This window comes from Etheostoma cragini, chromosome 2, assembly GCF_013103735.1.
Source record: "Etheostoma cragini isolate CJK2018 chromosome 2, CSU_Ecrag_1.0, whole genome shotgun sequence".
In the NCBI taxonomy this organism is placed as follows: domain Eukaryota; kingdom Metazoa; phylum Chordata; class Actinopteri; order Perciformes; family Percidae; genus Etheostoma; species Etheostoma cragini.
The window spans coordinates 21,763,679-21,781,372 of record NC_048408.1 but is presented as its reverse complement, the minus strand read 5'-3'; the positions used below and the strand labels follow the sequence as shown (position 1 = coordinate 21,781,372).

The 17,694-nt window shown below is 41.4% G+C and overlaps 1 protein-coding gene across 4 annotated transcripts in view; it reads left to right on the top strand.

The window, feature by feature from the left end:
- The window catches only part of add3a (adducin 3 (gamma) a), a 98,667-nt gene that overhangs the window by 38,190 nt on the left and 42,783 nt on the right, over positions 1 to 17,694 (top strand). The gene's annotated exons all lie outside the window — the stretch shown is intronic.

The following is a 17,694-nucleotide window of genomic DNA, read 5'->3' as shown; positions in this document are numbered from 1 at the left end:
TTTATTAAAATGCAGGAAAGACACTGATTTGTAGTTTTAAGTTTGATTTAGCATTTTTAGCTCAGAGATTTGTCTATATGTCTTTTTGCTTGAGAAACCTCTGGCCTCTTTTAAAGCTACTCAGCTTTTCAAAGGATACTAGTTGGCTCAGGCTAGCAAAGCTCATCTTCAGTGCCGCTGACACTGGCTCGTCCAGAGTCCACTGTTTCTCTCATGCTGCCTGGGATTTGGCAGGTAAAAAAGTCAGAGTTATGGAAGTCATTAAAATTCCTCGGGAACATGTGGACCCTTGTTTATTTTTCCGCCCACGCAGGGAGGGTGGAGAGCTGCCAGGACGCTACACTGTCCTTCTCTCAGCAAGACGGAGAGTGGACACAGAGAAAGGACCTGATGGAGGACGAAGAAGATGAAAGACAGATTAGTGAAGGGATGAGCGAAGCAATGGACAGACAGGCGGAGGGACCGAAGGATGGAGGAATAAATGAATGGAGATTAAAGAGAGGAAGAGACAGACAGACAGACAGACACCCTTTACTGGATGCCAAACAAAGAGTCGGACAAATGAACGTTGAGGTTTCAGCAAGCCGTATACAAAGAAGATTAGAGATGGATGGATTGACACAGGATGGAGGCGATAGAGAGGAGGAAAGGAGGGAAGGACAGAGATATATGGCTATATTTGGTCCAACTGTCAAGTGAAATTTAGGCAAACCTTTAAAAAGTCACAAAAATCTAATCTAAGTTTACTATTTTTTTATTGGTTTGGTTAAAGCTATCTGGTCTTAAAAAGAAATTCAGCAAGAAAAAACGAATGTAATGAACATTTTGTTCAATTATGAAGGATTTTCTGTTAAAATGATGAAAACTTATGGAACCCCAACTAATTGCAAAAGGGCAAAGAAAGTCAGTCTTGAGAAAGAGACCGTTTAAGACTTGTATAGGAAGTGTATCTGCCTAGCCCTGGACACTTTGTGTGAATTTCGACATCAGGTTAATCCTTTCATTGAATCGTTATCTGTGAAAGTTTACATGCAGAAGGTGTCTTTCTATTTGTTGGGAAAAAATGATGTGCAGACACCGCCTTCCACACCTTTTAAAGGGGGATCAAATACTTTGCGCTTGTTGCTTTTGCACTCAACGGTGAGGTGGAATTATTCATCAAGAGCTTTTAACAACAAGTTTGTCTTATACAGAGCATCTTAAAGGCCCTGAAAAGTCTTTCTAGTTGGTTATTATTATCAATGATTCTCTTACTTGTTTGAAGTCGGCAAGGCTCCAGTGGAAATAAGGTGATGTCACGTATGTCTGTGGACCAATCCTCTTAGCAATATTTGAATTGTAATCTAATGACAGTTTTAAGTGTTGTTTGCTGGTTTCAAACATTGTCTATCACAAGCACCTAATCAGACTATCAGATCATTTCCCCTTGCACACCACTGGCCTCTGTTAAAGCCATTCAACATTGTCGGCTGTTAATAAGAGACCTTAGATAGCGCCTCATTTTATGTGACGGGTTAGTTCCTCCATGTGCGATACATGGTCATGTTATACATCCCCCACCAACTAGCCATAAATCTTCCTTGTCTAAAATTTAAATGTGGAAAGATCCCTTCAAGCTTGTCTTTAAACACCAGATCCATGAACAGTCTGCTGTGATGGTGGGCGTTTCTTTTGATTAGTTAAACAGAGCCAACTTGAAAGGGGTACTGGTCTAACACCGGGTCTGATTTTGCAATATTCCACTTTGCATCTGTGAGTGTGTGTGTGGGAGACCATAACAGAAATGGTCGGTCTGTCTGTTTTCCATTATTAAATTGAGGCAAGTCACCGCAACTCAACTTTAAAGCACTTAAATACGCTCCTTTTGTATGTTCACTGACTATATTCTGTTAACCATCTGATCTGACAGTAGCTTGATCGTAGTTTTAACCTACAGTGAGGCCAACTGCTGTGTTGTCCGTTCATCTTTGCGCCAGTTCTTATCCAATTTTTAACCGAAGATAATGGATGTGGAGTTTGTAAGGACACCACAGCGGGGAGGGAATGAGGGAAGTGCTGTCAACTTGTTAGGATAAAGAAGAGAGAGAGTGAAAGAAGGGAATTGTGGAATTTTTTGGTGCATTGCTGCGATCTCACCTTTTTCAGCGGAAAAAAGTATCAAAGCGATATTTCTCGCTGCCGATACTCCCCCAATTGTGAGCCAGGAGACAAAGATTTCAGGTCACTCCATCTACATCCCTCTTTTTTTCCTCTTCCTTTCTCCATCTCTCTATTTCCCTGTGTTTGATCATGCTAATTGTAACTGACACTGCAATGTGGGCCCTGGGGCTGATCCTAGCATTTACCTGCCTTGCCGACAAATCGGAGGCCAATTGAGACGTAACGTGAGAGCCTGCAGCTCCCTCCCGCCTGAATGTTCCCTACCAGAGCCTAATTTGACTTAGATCTAACTGTCGGGTCACATGTCTGTGATGCCAATTTAAATCATTATGAGGCCTTTCTGAAAGCTGGAATGACATCAGTTCCTTGGGTCAGATGTATTCCTTTATACCAAACACGTGAAGTAGATATGACAGCAGGACATTATAAATTAATGTTATTACTTGATGACAAATGGCAAGGGTTTGCTGAGGTTCTGGTTTCATGAGCATTTTTGGACACATTTCCACTCCAATGTTTATGAAGTCAAAGAAGAAGAGGTGCCCATTTTGAATCCTAAAGGCCACGCTGTGTTTCCCTTAAAGGATCAACAGTGTCTGAAACATCTTGTCCAATGGTGGAATTGTCTGAAACAGTAAATCCGACCATCATGCCCACTTTACGCAGAGATTGGGCAGTTGTGCATTTAACGCCATGAATGCCTTTAAGTAGAGACAAAAGTGTGTGTCCTAAAACCGCATTTGTACGATTTATCACATCAAGACTACAAAGAACTGAAACACACATAGTCCTTGAAAATTGACAGGGGAGGTGGTTGGATCCTGCCAGGAAAAAGCTATGATGCTAAAGCTTCATAGCTAAAAAGAGTTTTTTTGATTTAACATCTGAGGGATCATTATCCCGACAATAAAAAGATCCAACATCTAAGCTTGAAGGTTTAAAAAAAATGTAACCCCTATGGTTTATGAGCTGCCATCAGTTGTATAATCCTTCCTTTGCCTGCTTTGCACTCGTTCTACCTTTCTAAAGGTCTCCTCATCGGCAGTGGCTTTAAGATATCTGTCGTTAGATCCTTTGGTATTTATTTGACAGGGATAGCATGGTGTGTTCCCCTGCTAAAGTTGACAGTGACTTTTGTGATGGTTTTACAGGCATAAAGATAATCTAAAGGTCCTCCTGCCAAGATGCCAAACAGATAAAAGAGGCAGCATGTGAGACAAAACCAACCAGGTAAATGCCATGAGTAAGCACTTTTGATGTCTTTTAGCTTTCTGCCAGTTCAGGGCTGTACTGCATCCTATCACCTTTTTTTTGGTTTCCTGTTAATGATATGATGCTATGCTCTTTGCTGCTACACCAAAGACAATGTTTGTAATTGAATGCAATAAAATACAGCTCTTAACGTAAGCACACAGCTGTGGCAAGTCCCAAAGTTTCCTTTCCTGTTGGCATCACTTGGTTTTCGTTGACCGTGAGTCATATAGCACACTGGTCGTCGGGAACAATACGTTTCCACAATGATACGCTGCTTCTCTTTGGATATCGTTCAAACTCTTCCTGAACAGGAAGGAGGGAAGTTTGTGTGTGCTGTGCACTGTTGTGTGTAAGTGAGAATATGAAGGGTGTGAGAGGAAACAGCTGGACGTACTCGTACAAACATATACAGAAACACTCATCCTTTTCCATCCAGTTGGTCATGAATGTGCGTGTGTGTCATTTATATGTATATGTGCAAAAATGTGTTGTGTGTCTTGAAATTAAAAAAAGGTTGGGCGGGAAGAGCGCTTCAGACACACATAGACACAATTTGTTTGTAGTTGTAAAAATGCAAATTTTTTATTATTGCCATTTGTCTTCCTGTCATTTTGTCTGTGTTTTTAAGGCATAAAATCATAGTTATGCAAATAAAAAGATCATATGAATCTGCCTGAATTATCATGTGATAGTGGGATGATTGCAATAGACCCACTCACTCGGCAACCACAGACACTTAGTAAATATCCTGGTTCTGAGACAATTGTAATGTCAAAGTATTAGTTGAAAAATGGTGACTTATGTCTCTCAAGTGTTCTGATGTTTATAGTTTTTTTACCTTGTTCCTCCTCCTTTAGCAATTTCCTTACTATTACACTTTGTGTGCATTATGTTTGCTTTTTTTGTGTAGTAGATTAAACAGATTTATATACATTTCAGCTTATATGCATTGTGGTCAAAGAAAGCGAAAATGCAGAAGAAGGAGAAGGCAAAGGACATGGATGGAGAGAGTACAACGGATGTGAAATAGTAGAGAGGCAGGAGGAGTGAAATGAGGCCCAGGATCTGGAGTATTCACTCCTCCTTGGTGGTCTAATTATCTGAAGTCTGTATAGACCAGTGAAGCCTTCCACTATGATCATGGTGAAGGAGAGAGGCTGATAATTGACCTTATTCATGTTCATCCGGAGATCTGCTGTCTAGGGGCTCATGAATGAAAGCTCCGCTACAACATGAGCCTTAAAATCTGTTTGATGTTGCAAAAGAATTTCCTACAGTAGATGAATTGACACGTCTGAAATAAAGTATACTCGCGTAGCAGTCAGAGCCATCAGGACATGGACAGTTGCACATGAATGTATGCAACACAAGCACACACACACACACACACAAACACACAAACACACAAACACACAAACACACAAACACAAAAAAACCTTGGTTTCAGCAGAAAGTTGTGACTTTTTGCTGACCCCCTGCTGGACCCCACATCCTGACAGGAAGCTTGAACTTGCTTCATTCTCTCTCTCTCACACACACACACACACAAGCACACAAACATGTACATGTACACATACGGTATCAGTATGTTTTATGAGAGAGAGGCACTGAAACACTGCAGGCTACACATTTGGACTATAAAATAACAGTGATAAGGAGACTGAGATGAATAGAATTACATAGACCGCAAATGGAGGGAAATGGTGCCTAATTTACACCAGGACCTTTTAGACCTCAGTAATAGAGAGCTCTGACCCCATGTGGAGGGCCTGGCATTCCAAAAGCATCTCAGAACAATAATTATTGTTAGGCTTTAAGAAGAAATTATGTGTTCCAAGATAACTTAAGCTAGAAGTGAATTTTATCTGATTTTACGCAAACTTTTAAGACTAACAACACCAGTTGAAAAATCTTTTTGCTGGTCTCCAATTGTCTAAGTTCTCTCTTTGCTACATCAATATAGAGGCAAACTCAGGGTGTAGTCAGTACACCCTGACATGCATTGCTGAATGTGGTTTCAGGTCCCATAGAGCATGTGCAGCAGATTGGAAACATACTGTCCAAAGAAGACAGAGACTTATTCTGACTAGTACTTATCCGCATAAAATAAATATTGGATGTTTAATGTGTCATTCCTCTCAACACAGATACAGACACTCATACTTTTGACTGCTACTATAAGCACCAGCTACAGTAAATGGACTTTTTTCATCCTCAATGCTGAAATACTATTGTCTTTGGCCATGTTTGCTGGACTGTTCATGACAGTGAAGCTCAGTGAATGAGTTCTTAAAGAGGCAAAGAAGGACCCTGGGTGGCCCTGTGCAGTAAGATGCATGACCTCTTGGATGTCATCAGCATCAGTTGCGGCAACTTTTCTTTCCATGATGGATTATTTGTATGGATTTTTGTCGCAACCCCCAAGGGTGAGCTTGACAGGCCCGGAAACATGGAGAGGCTGGCTCATTCACTCACACACACATACACACACACACACACACACACACACACACACACACACACACACACACACACACACACTAGAGGCTCTTTTCCCTCCGTTCTGACAGCGTGTCATTGAGTGGTCAGATGTAACAGAAGGGGTCACAGCACAGTGACAGTGACTCACTGAGAGGAACTCTGCTTGTTTCCGTTCCTGTTGTGGTAGATACATGCTGAGATTTCCTTTCAAATATAGCGAGAACTCATCGAAGACCCCCGGCCGAATGTCAGTCTGTGGAGAGCACCCATTTCCTGCACAGTCCACATGGGTCCACGATGTAGTACAGAAAGTCTTGCCCAGAGAACAGCTTTTGGAACTTAAACACTTCTGCCAGGGATGTTCTTTTGACTAGAAAATGATTCCCCTGAATGTTTACGCTTGTAGACCTGCCCCAGCTTTGTAGATTAATCTGCTACCTTTCTGTTTGGATTGTGGTCCACTTGATGTGTTTGTTATATTTTTTACAATGTTGTTCTCTCCAACAAGTTGTTAGAGAATTTCTACTGGAGAAAAAGTAATTCAGTTGTAATTCCAGTATCTCATTTCTGCCTTATTCATATAACCATAACGCAGTAGGCAGTGGTACATTTTGTTATCCGCCACACTCTCGGGTCAAGCCAAACCCTAGAACTCAAGAGCACATGGCTTGGGCTGGCGACTTTCTCACTAGATTTAGCTACTTTTCAGTTTGACCTCTTTAGGACTCCATATTCTTTGTGTTACGTTCCATATATGGGCATGCTGATTCCTGTATTTCCGTAAACAGACACGGAGCAGCGGGAGGTAGCGGCAGAAATGAGCAAAAACGCAATGAATTATGGATATAAAGTGGCTCAATCTTGGATGTAACTGTTTGGATTTAATGCTCAATGATCCCGAAAGAGGCTGGATATCCAGGCTTGATAGAAAATCACCTGTAGAGGCTATAGAGACCCGGGAGCAAACTCCGTAACCGCTAACTTGTTACCTTTTAGCCGCAATTTTTGGTAAGGTTCAAGAGTCTTGAAGTCGCTAGCTTGTATGGTTATAAAATGATTAAAATATGAATCAGAGGTGCTGTTTTTACTCGTGGACAAGTCTCTCGGTCTCAGAGGGTTAAGGTGCCATGGCATGAAAATTTCCCTTTTATGAAGTTTTTCAACATTAATATGCACCCCCCAGCCTGTCTATGGTCCCCCAGTGGCTAGAAATGGCGATAAGTGTAAACCCAGACCTGGGTATCCTGCTCTACCTTAGAGAAAATGAAAGCTTAGATGGGCCGATTTGGAATATTGCCCCTTATGACATCATAGGGGGCACACCCCCAGCCTCCACCTTGACCGCCCCCCCCCCCCCCCCCCCCCCCCCCCCCCCCCCCCCCCCCCCCCCCCTCCCCTCCAAAGCTATGGACTCAGAAATGGCATGTACTAAGGAACGTGCATAGTTCGACTGGCTCTAGTAGCTGTAATTCTACATCAAGGCTGATTTTTGGGAAAGAGAATTCAGATGGTATTAGGGGACATCTGAGGTCTGTATGAAATCCAAAGAGCATCATGTCATGGGACCTTTAACACATCCATATGTGTAGCAGGTGATGCTGCCGCTGGCAGCTGTAGCAACGAGCAATTATTATTTTAGTTCAAAAGGGCAAACAGCCAAAGTTATATTTATTAGGCTAAATGCAACAAAACTGCAGAGCTGATTCTAAACCAGCCATGCTTTTTATGATCCATCACCATGACAGCAAGTGGACTTTTAAGCTTAAAGAACGAGTGGATTAACTATGCTTCAGTGTGTTTCATATGTGTGTCATAATATGTTTCAATCAGCTAGAGAGGAATAACAGAAAACATTGATATCTTACCAACTCTCTTTTCAAGGAGGATGGATTATATGAACACGGGGAGCACAGGGGAGAATGCTCACGGTATATTAGGTACGACACAACATTTAGTTTTGACAACTTTTAATAGCATTCAGCTGTCAAATCAGTGACGATCAGCTTCAAGACCAACATTTCTCAGATCTGCACAAGTCCGACTAGGTCCCAGCTTTTAAAAAACAGACAGATTTGATTCCGGGTAGCACAATTTTGGACCCGTGAAGACCTCCACTACCCGTAGTAGCCTTGCCTACTGCTTTAGTGGAATCTAACACATAACCTTTCAGCAGCGACAGCAGGATCAAAGCTTTTATCTTGGCAGGATGGAACACAGAGGAAAATGCCAAAAGTCCAAGTGGTCAAAGGTTTCTACAACCAACAAAACATCTAAATGTCAGAGTCCTTTTAATGTGCGGACGTGGGCGTTTTCAACCTTGATTGAGCTTGGACTCGGCTAAGCCTCAATAATCGGCCTTCACTTTGATACAAAGCTGCATGTCTCTTGTTGGTTGGTTCCCATTACTGTTTCTAGAGCTCTAAGGTAAATGAAAGGGCCATTTTTTGGGGGGGGAGGGGGGGGCTGGTTGCCTGTGCCTGTGTCAGACCGCGAGCTGTTTGGTGGAACAATATATGAGGCTCATAGGATACTGATGTGATGAGGTTATTTCACAATTCCTCTGTCTTCTTGTGAAATCAAGTCTTTCCAAGTGACTAAACAAGATTGTATAACTGAGGTTGCAACATTTGAGGATGTTTTTAGGAATACAAATACAAGTTTAAGCTAAAGGTTCAACACAGTTTAGGAGCTTTATGGGCAGTGGGCATTGGGAAACACTTGTTAGTTTGCATGAAGTGAGGCATCTGGAGCTGCACAGTCCCTTGTGATGTCCCTTATGTCTGTTTTTGCTTCGCCGTCTCAGTTTCTCCCTCTTTTCTGTTGGGGTGGGTTCACCACATGCACAGACTATTTGTTTGGAGTTGCTATAGAAACGTGTGTGTGTGTGTGTGTGTGTGTGTGTGTTAGTGAGTGAGTGATGGGGCTGCAGTTCTGCTTCTCGTGTAATGACATCATTCAGACATATTGAATCCGTTTGCTTCCTCGGATTGTGTAATGGATACTCACACACACACACACACACACCAGCTCTCTGGCCGACACACCCTCAGTGTTGTGCCTTGTTCCTTGACCACAGACAAGTCATGGGTCCCTTAGCAACATCATTACTACTCCATTTAACAAATGCAGAACAATGCATGATTTCTTAATAATTTGATTTGATATTGTGCGTAAGGGTGGAATTAGATTTATTCGAAATTAGAAGTCTCTTTAGAAAAGGGGAAAGAAAGTTCATGAACTGACAATGAACTCACCAACTTTAGTGCTCTTCATCAAGTGTATGTGCTTTATATCAGTGCTTTACGTTGTTACAAAACCGCTCCTACTCCCACTTTAATACCTGGGGGTCAGTCCCATGATGTTCTTCAGCTGCTTATCTCAGATAGTGTCAAAATGTGGAACACAGCCCAGGTGTTGATGTGTATTTATTAAAACTGAGAGTCAAGTCAGTGGTAAGAAATCTTTTCAGTGTGGAAAAGAGTGCTGCATTTTTCTGAGTGGAAAAGTTCTAGACCTATTTTTTTTCCCCCAAAGCATAAATGATATAGTTATTAAATGCCTCGTTATTGATCCGCCATGTGAAAGTGGTCTTCCACGAAAGGTTGCTGCTGTACAGATAGTTTGGCTCGATTTAACCACTCGTACATAACTGGACACAGAAAAAAAAAATTGGTCACATTTAGATGCATATGACTTTTGATCCTATAATACGCAACTTTACGATTCTGATTTCAAATAGCAGACATTTCCTATTGGAGTGAATAATTAAGGGATTTGACAGACTTCAATCAGTTCATTGTGAAAGGTAGTTGCGGGGAGTCAGGGTTTACAACTAGAACACATCAGCTCAAGAAACATGGCACAGCAATCCCCCAAAGCTACTATTTTGCTGCATGGATAATTTGCCTTTCTGTTCCTACATATCAATTCAGGCAAAATGTGTGCTCACCTGGTGCAGAGACGGACTCAGATTGATGTGCAGGGATTGGCACAGAAACCATTTGCCTTGGAAATTAAAGGTTCTCTAAACAATGTTGGGCGACGTTAGTTCTATTTTAAAACAAAACAAGACTAGCTTGCCCCTCCATCCTCCTCATCCCGTCCCCTCCCCCCTCCCTTCTGTGCTTCCGTGCACTAACCCCCCCAATCCCAATTCTTTCTTGTCGGTTATTGGCTGGAAAGCTGGAAGACTGTTTGTGTATGCTTCGTGGTGCAGGTGGACACAGTTTGTTTTTGTTGCCGTTTGTAGACCCTGTTCTGGGGACAGGCAGCTCGTGGATAGTGAGGAGATGTTTGCTGTATGTGACCACAAATGTTGTAGCCTAACACGCGGGATATCGCCTAGAGCACCTTTTAAGCACTAAGCTTTACGGCGCCACAACCTTGCTTATTTGAAGCTCCAGTTGTTTTTCAGTTGTCTGTTGTGATGAATGAAATACAAATTGCCAATTAAGATTTAGTGCATTCTACCTGTTAATTTATTGCACAACATACAGAATGACACTTTAAATTCCAATATACATTTTCTACTGTTACTGATAGTAATAGTAACACATATACTACAGTGCTTCACTCTGCAGCTTCTGCTCTTGAGAATGCCAAAAAATAACTTGATCATCTGTTGGAAATCCAGGACAGAAGTGTATTCTTGTCCTTTACTGGGAATCTGTATGAGCTACTGCAGCATAGAGTGGGGATTCTCCAGGGGTTTTGTACATATAAAAAAAAAAAGGTTACAAAAGGTTCCTCTGCACAATGTTTGTGTTTGTGCTCACTTTCTGATAAATTAGTCATACATGAGTAACAATTTTGTAAATTGGAAAGTCCCAGTGGAGTTGAAGGGAGGCCGTAGAGAAAGAGATGTTAGGCAAAGATACAGCCATTTCTGTCAAAAATCGTACTCTTTCTCTGATTCATAACTCAAATCAGTCATGTCTGAACACATAGGCCAGATGAAGATATTTCTCTATTCAGTGTAACTTAGTTGCTTCTGTGTCCATTCAAATAGGAACTGCTAACAGCTACTTTAGCCTACCTTAAAAGCAGTACATGTTATCAGTGGTCACTAGTGTTGGTGTAGTTAAGGCTGTGTGTATGAGTGATGAATTGACTAACAAAGCCCTAGCTTGTTTATTCAATCTTAACCAGGCACCACGGAAACCTTTCCAAAGGGATTTTTATTTGTAGAAACCGTTATGGCGTAGCAAAAGAAAAAACTGCAACATACATTCGAGAATCTGCATGTTTTTTTCAGTCTCAGTCAGGTATTGATGTCAGTAAGAGCTTTGAGAAAATGTCAAGTAATTCACACCGAAGCTTATTCAGCACACAGCTCTTCTGTAAAGGTATATTGTGTTGTGTAGTCTTGGAGCAGCCCGGATCCTCTGCTGTTCAGCCCTTGTCTGACTATGAGGACATACGGTAGCAGTTAGCAGCTGTGACACCCGGCGTAGGATTGATTTTGTTTGTTTGTTAAAGTAACAGGGTCCTGTTAAACTGTGTCTATGGCTCTGTCATTACCAGCTGTAATTACAGGGTGATTAGCAGCCAGTGTGTGTTTGTGTGCGCTTGCATCTGAATTCATTCTAACATTTCAGTTGGGTTTGTTTGTGTAATCCTTTTTAAATTGTCCCAAATTGCTCCAACATCAACGTCAGATTCACTCTACTGAGCAAGGCCTAATTAAATTAAATGTAGCAATCATAAATGACCTGTGTGACATTTGAGTATAATATGAGTATGCTGTACAAGTGCAGCAGTGGCTCCATAGGGGCACATGTTGTAGTCGAACCCGGCTCGCTACTTTGAGAAGTAAACCTCTTTATATGGGCACATCTTTGGTCAACTGAGCGATCCAGGCACCCTGTATGACTTTTACAAACTATTCATGAGTGAATTAAGAATGGTGAATTACAACTGGCTAATTATTAGTGTCACTGCTTAACGGTATTGACCAAATTCTGATTACTGGGTTGTCAGTGTTGGCACCCACACCTGCTTTGGACTTGCGTACACACAGAAACATGCCTGCAGTGCACACACAAATTCTCCAGGTTTAAAAGTGATTGCCTTCTTTCATTATCCACGCACGGCATTGTTAAGTGTCAGAGTTAAAAGTGGCAAATTCACTACTTTTATGGCTTTGATTCAGAGAAATTGGCCTGTCGAATGTTAAGCTACAAAGCACCTTTTGTGTTGAATATCGTCCCTCTGGCTCCTTCAAAATGTAACTATGCAGGTCAACCAGGAAGAAAGAAAATGCCCTATCGCTTTCCCTTTATCTCCAGCCTTTCTACATTTTATAAAGTAAAATAAACGTATAAAGGGATCAAATGTCAACATGAAAAGCTATTGAGTATAAAAATATGAAAACCTGTATTAACAACCAGAGGGAATATTGTTAACAGTTGTCCTGCATTTCTGTTGACTCTAGGTGTGTATGGCATTCTCTTTCCAACAGGGAGTGGAAAAGGTCTGTGTGTGTGTGTGTGTGTGTGTGTATAATGTTATCTCGAATTGCTATGGGAGTCGCAGCAATTCACAGCTATTGTGGGCTCAGTTTAGAATGGGTTTAGGACCTCCACATGCGATATGCAGCACAGATAAAGTAGTTGAACACCAGCTGGAAACCTAACCTCTCTATTGAATAACAGCCAGCTTTCACACCATGAGTCACTTGTATATCAAAATCTTTTTCATTTCATGTTTTACTTTCAACACAACTCCCACCTGCACTTCTATCAGATATGCTGAGACAGTGAAAGGTGCAACATTGTTTACTGGAAACTTACTTTTGCAAATTCTTCCGCTGTACATGTTTGACATAACAAAAATAATTATTATTCCTTAATGAGAATTTAAACAAAATGTTAGGTCAAAACATGTAGTGACACGCTTTTCACCCAGTATAAGAGTGTTGGGCTTCAAAATACAAATTGTTACTATTATTATTATTAGGCCTAGTTAGTTTTAGTACTGAGCCTTGACAGGTGAGTCATTGTTCGTTTTGGGTCCTAAATCAGCATACGTGCTCTAAATTTCCTCACGACAAACACTGCATTTCCTAAGCAATCTGTCACAGAAGTACTTTTTGTTCAACTTGACCTGGAATGGCACATTTGACCGAGGCATCGACTGGGCGGTGACTTCCCATTGTCCTTCCCAGGCCTCGTTTCATCTCTATCAATGGAGGAAATGAAGGAGTAACAGCTGCCTCTTGAAAACAAAAACACACACTCACATACACACACTCTTCTTACTTACTTGCTCGCTCACTTCTGTCTCTACAGTTTACTCTTTACCTGAACCTTAAGGCAGAGGATGACTTCCCTGGTCACACTTGAGTACATCCCTGTGTTTGTGTGTGTGTGTGTGTGTGTGTGTGTGTGTGTGTGTGTGTGTGTGTGTGTGTGTGTGTGTGTGTGTGTGTGTGTGTGTGCGGTTGTTCTTTCTCCTTGCTAAGTAACACAGCTGCTCAGACAGTGACAACATTGTTCCCAGTGAGCAATCCAGGAAGTGAATCTGAGCGTGTCTCAGTGGGTTAACTATTAGCTACTCTCTAAATGCCTCTTCTACCCCTCTAACAACACGGATTAGAGGCTACTTAGGATCACTCCTATACAAGTGTTAAACTAGACAGGCTGTCTAGAAGAGCAACAGTGTGTGTGAATGTTCTCATTTAACTACATTCATGGGGTCCATAAACCAGGAATCCAATATACTTTTGGTGTCCGGAAGCTTTGTGGGGCCAAAATGCTGGATCCCACGACTTTAAAGGGCTGTTTAGGGTTAAGATTTAGGATTAGGGTTAGAATTAGTTTATGGTTAATGTTTGAGTAAGGGGCTAGGGAATACATTATGTGAATTGTGGGTCCCAACAAAGATAGTGAGACGCATTGTGTGTGTGTGTGTGTGTGTGTGTGTGTGCGTGTCTATGTGTGTGTGTGCGTGTGTGTGTGTGTGTTTGTGTGTGTGTGTGCAATGTGCCTCAGGGGTAGATCGATTGATGGTTTGATCCCTGGCCCTGTCCCAAGTGTCCTTGGGCAAGACACTGAACCCTGAGTTGCCCCCAATGCTGGGCATCGGAGTGTAACTGTGTGTGAATGTTTATCTGATGAGCAGGTGGCACCTTGTACGACAGCCTCTGCCATAGTGGGTGGATGTGTGGAATTGGTTCCTGAACTATTTAAAAGTGCTTTGAGTAGTCGTTCAGACTAGAAAAGCGCTATGTAAATACAGTCCATTACATTTAAAAACCTCCAAGTTTAGTTAAGATGTTCTTTGGTAGATATACACGTCTCAATCCGTACTGTAGGCTTGCTGTGAATCTTTCCTGCATGTCGACTCATAATGCAAACACAAAATTATGCGTGAACTGACACGCTGTTACCAAAAGTTCTTTTGGAGGCCATTGTGTGGCTTTAAACTGTTCTCTGGCAATCAACTTGACCTCCCTGTTGTGTGGGAAAATGGCATTTGAAATAAAGGAAGTCAAAATAAGCTTTCAGAAAAAATACTTCTCATGTTAATAGCGCTGCCTCACTTCCACTAACTGAATGAGTTTTATTTTCTTAAACATTACCACATCTGTCAATTTCCCACAGGGGGTCTCCCCACCATCCTTTCTGTTCTTGGGGGAAAATCTCAGAGGTCCCAATAATGAGCTGGAGTCTTTGTACATTCCTGAACAGTTAGCATCAGTGCTTGGCGTTTGCTGGGAAATGCTGACAGAACGCTGATAGCACGGCTTTGGCAGTAAATGGATACCAGCATGCATTTAGCTCAGCAGACGCTCAGGTCTTTCTCTCTGTTGTGTTTTGTTTTTGTCCAGAACTTAACACACACTGATGTAAAGGTAGGAATTCTTTAAACAGAAATATGGGATTACTTAAGAGCACTGTGTTGTATGAGGGACCCGTTAATCATCAGACTTGATAACATCTGCGTGGAGACGGCACTTTTTGACCTCCTGCTTTTAGTCTAACCTTGTATGTGAAATGACTCACCTTAAAGCAATAACAGTAATTTGGGTTCCCACAGGGTCACGACTAGCTATTGTTAAAAGACAAGCCTCTTGTTATCAACCCGTGAGACACTGTCCTGGGACTGTCCCAGTTGGATGTGTTTCCTTTGCTTTAGCCCTCTTTGCACTCAGTGTATTTGTAAAACAAAGACACAGTTAATTTTATTAAACAGTTCTGTAAATTCCTAGGTTGGGATCCTTCATACCTTTTTTATGATTTCAAAATATGCACAAGCATTGCAGTCCAGATTTTGTATTTCAGAGTAGTTGTTCAAGACAGAGTAAAGTGTCTAACCACAGGCTAGTGTTACACAATCCATAGTACAGTCAAATATATAATTATAACCTCTTTGGTACAGTGTAATGTCTTCATACAATGGCCTCTGTTTAGGATCTGTTTAGAATTGGCAGCATTGTGTGTGTGTGTGTGTGTGTGTAGCTCTTTTTCCCTGAGTCAGGCCGGGCAGTGACAACTGTGGATGGTGTGTATGTGTATATGTATAGAGTGAAGTTGGTCATAAAGTGCTGAGTGATGCATCAACATCCAAGAGGGGGTGGTGGAGGGTGTTCTCCTTTCTACGCCAGTCTGTTCTTGGCATACTCACTGCACTGCGGATGAAAATACTGTGTGCAGACACAGGGCAGGTCAGCACAGAAGAACCTAATATTGTTTTAATCGCCATCAACAAATAGCAGTTTCAATATTTAGCTGAGCCTGCCAGCAAATTTATGGTAATGTCATTTAAATCCATGATAAAAGAATTATACCTTTTCTATCAAACATGAGAAAAGCTCTAAAAGCTATTTACATCCTCTCATTTATGCTATTTTGCAAACTATTTTGTGTTTTATGCAGACCATTTGCAGCTTGTAGTAACACAGTTCCACAACCCACGACGACTGTATTGGGGGAAAAAAGGAACAACAGTACAGTATTGCTCAGCACTTTGCAAGCATAACAAATCATATAATAATAAATGAAGTAATAATAGAAGTCTTCCCTGCAGCCTGTTACTCGTCACTGATAATGTAATGTACTGATTACAAGGTTTGCACTGGTGTGCCGAGCAGATGTTGAGTCCAATCAATCAGTAATGCTGCAGATTTTACTAATCAGTCCACCTTGACCTAAAACTAATCAGTGAGATCTGCTCTGTCAGCATTTGGTTGGACTGAAAATCTGCAGACACTCTCCATAACACGTTTATGGCACTAAAAGAACATTTTCTTGTAGACAATGCTGCAGTGGGCTCTCAATCCGAAATAAAACGGTCTCGCCACGCAACTTAAGACAAATGGGGTTATTTTCTAAGAGCATGTTATTTCTAGGGGCGGAGGTAATACCCAAGAGCACATTATTGTCCTTTATGAAGAGGACACAGTATTTGGGAAAGGAAAAGTTAGTCATGTGGGGACTGCAGGATGATAGCTTGTTGGTACAAACCAGTTGCAGCCCCCTGAGCACATGCATGTGATGCCATTTAGAGGAAAGAGCCTGTTTTACAGTCTGTCTGTGTGTGTGTGTGTGTGAGTGTGTGTGTGTGTGTGTGTGTGTGTGTGTGTGTGTGTGTGTGTGTGTGTGTGTGTGTGCGTGCGTGTATGTAGATTTTTTTTTGAAAAATTACTTGTTTGAATTACCAAGTTCCTAAACTTCAACACTATTATCCGTTTTCAGTATTACAGTTGCCAGCTGTGGTTTTAGTTTGCATTTAGTTGCAGTGTGTTGCAGGTTTAACTGCGTCCTTTGCCAAGCTGTCAATCATAGAGTCCCTCTCAGTTTAACTGATGGCTCAGAGCAACTGAGAGACATACTACACATACCTAACACTAACAATCATCCGGCATGTGAGGCATTCATCTTGACTAACCCATTCTTTAACAGTTGTTATTTGCATACACAGATTTGACAAAACATTGCATAATTGTGTGTAAAATTTTAATTTGGGAGGTTTTAAACTTCAGTTCGGGCTCATCAGATGTGTTAGGCTTGGCTTCGGTTACAACGGGGTTGTTACAATGTTTCTTCCAGGAACCGAAACAAAAACTTGTCATCATCTATAAGGCTGGCAACGTGTACTACAGCTTTTTATTACCCCAACTCTTTTGGGCTATAAACCTTTGGCACTATTGCACATAAATTAGAAGTTACGTTTAATGACAGGATGTTGTGCCGATGGGAGATAATGACACAACTTTACAAAAGAGTTCAAATAAAAAATAAAAAATTTAGTCTCACAAAGAGAGAAACACCCTCGTACTTTTTCACACTAAGCCAGGAAAGAGCGTACATATAGACAGTCACATGTGATTAAATGATTTAAATTAAAGTTAAAGTCCCTGTAGTTGACCCCCTCAACAAAATGCATCACACGTGTGTTTACAATCTCTCTATTCAGTATTAAATCTAAAATAATCTGTGCCACATAGTTTGTTTAAGAGATCCACGTGTAATTTACTTAGCAGTCGGGGTGAAGTACTTTGAAAATCATACAGCGTCATGCATGACTTGGCTGACAGGTGGTTGACATCTTGCTGGCTGCATGGATTATTTGTTTTCTTCTTCTGCATGTATGACATGTAAATTGTGTTTCTCTGGTGGGTCAGTCCCCAGCAGCTCAGCTTCTTCTTTACCAGTTGGGTTCAGATTACGGTCTCTGTTTTGCAGTTGTAGAGCTTTACTTAATTTCCTGCTTTGGTGGATCAGCAGGTAGAAAAACCATTATGAGGTGTACCCAAAGTATATTTTTTCGTACATGTATAATTATATTTTTTGTGAG